A 2,278-nucleotide genomic window follows, 5' to 3' on the forward strand; every position below is an offset into this window, starting at 1 on the left:
TTTTTTCATTAACAGAAGGCAGAATGGCATGGAGGCTAAGAGTGGACTCTGAATCCAGACAGCTTAGGTTTCAATCTTGGCTTGGACACTCACCCTCACTATGTGATGGTAGATCAATTTTACATGCCCCATTTGTTGTTTTCTGAGGAATTGATTAAATTATCCATTTAAGTGCTTGGAATAGTAACTAGTGTGTGGTAAATATTCCATAATTTTTTACTTCTCCTGATAATAAAATTTGAATAAACATTTAAAGAATATTTGCTTAAGGTGGTGCTCACTTATTGGTCTGCCTGTGGCAGTTCATTGAATTAATTCATTGGATGTTAATGTTATCTTGACATCTCTACTTAGTTTTACTTTAGTATTTAGCTATTTGTATATTAATTGCAGAGGAAACTTTGTCATATTTTTCACTATATGTTCTGCATTTGTCATTTGGTCTTTTCTCACTTTTTTTCCCCCTTTTATCTTTCAAAATAGATATTGGTGAACTATAAATTTTAGCGAAATAGAAAAGCCCAATCCATCACATTTTAACTTGAATCCTATTTTAGTACTAGTGCTAAAATTTTTGTATTTTGTATTTGATCTAAAATTTTTGATTTTGTATAAAATGTTTTGTATTTGTAAACATTTCTTGATATACATATTTTTCAAATCAATTATATTAAAATATTGAAATATTGAGTGTAATTTTGCTTTCTTTGTCTCATATATAGATTTTAATTTTCTCATGTTATAGATTTTCCTTTAACAGTGTTGGATAATCTGTGCCTTTTAATAAAGGCATTAACTCAGTTTTTTTGTTGTTGTTGTTAGACTCACCTATAAATTTGGATTTATTAACACATTGTACTATTATTTATTTTTTAGGGTTTTTCATTTTCATCACTTTCTTTTCTTTCTTTTTGTTTTATTTTTTTGGTAAAGATTGAGGGGAAATATATATCATATTCATATTCTCCTTGTCGGTATCTTTAATCATTTAACCCACAATTATTTTTTGATCCATCTATAAATAATGAGTACCTATATCTTTCTTCTAAATAAGACAAAAAATTTGCTATTAACCTCCTTCCCAGAATTTTCACCACTCAAACACCACTCATGTTAATATCATCTGGAGAGTTATTGACAGAATTATAATAATGTTTAAACAGAGTATTGTATAGAGTATTATCCCTGAGTATTTTTTCATCTAAAATATTTTTAATTTGCTGTTTTGTTGTTTTGACATATAAATGGCGGTTTAAATAATTAATAAAATAGGTTTAAAAGTATGGTTCTTACAAATTTGTTAAATAATTTTTTAGAATCCAGAATTTTAGAAAAGCAGCCGTTTTTCACTTTATAAGCTATTAGGATGTTTGTTGCTGTTGTTGTTGTTGTTGTTTTTCACGTGATGCTGGAATGTCATGATTCATCTAGTTGTGTGCCTTTCCTATTAATCCTGTATAGTATTTAGTGCATCCTTCAATCTGATGACTTATATTTTTAGCTCTCAACAGTTTTCTTCTATTATTTCCTTCATTATTTCTACTCTATCTTTTATTCTCTTGGAAGTTTTAATTTTCTTTTCAATTTTTACAAAAATATTTCTAGAGCAGTTTTTTCATTGCAAAATTGAGCAGAAGGTACAGAGATTTCCATACAGCCTCTGCCCTCACACATGCATAGCTGCTCCCATTTCCAGCAACCCATACTAGAGTGGTACATATGTTACAATTGATATATCTACATTGACACATCATAACCACCCCTCGTTTATGGTTTGCTTTAGGTTTCTCTCTTTGTGTCATCCATTCAATGGATTTGCACAAATATATAATGACATTTATTCACAGTTATAGTATCATACAGAGTGTTTTCACTGCTTTAAAAATCTTCTGTGTTTCACCTATTGATTTCTATTCCCCAATCCCTGGCAACCACTGATCTTTTCACTATCTCTATAATTTTGCCTTTTCCATAATATCATATACGTAGAACCATATAGTATTTAGACTTTTCTGACTGGATTTTTTTCACTTAATAATATGCATTTAAGGTTACGCCATGTCTTTTCAGAGCTTGATAGTTCATTGCATTTTAGCATTGAATCATATTCCATTGTCTAGATGTACCACAGTTTACCCATTTATATACTAAAGAACTTCTTGGTTGCTTCCAAGTTTTGACAATTATGAGTAAAGTCACTATAAACATCTGTGTGCAGATTTCTGTGTGGACATATGTTTTCAACTCCTTTGGGTAAATACCAAGAAGTGTGATTGCT

This window comes from Pteropus vampyrus, unplaced genomic scaffold (assembly GCF_000151845.1).
Source record: "Pteropus vampyrus isolate Shadow unplaced genomic scaffold, Pvam_2.0 Scaffold155, whole genome shotgun sequence".
Lineage (NCBI taxonomy): Eukaryota > Metazoa > Chordata > Mammalia > Chiroptera > Pteropodidae > Pteropus > Pteropus vampyrus.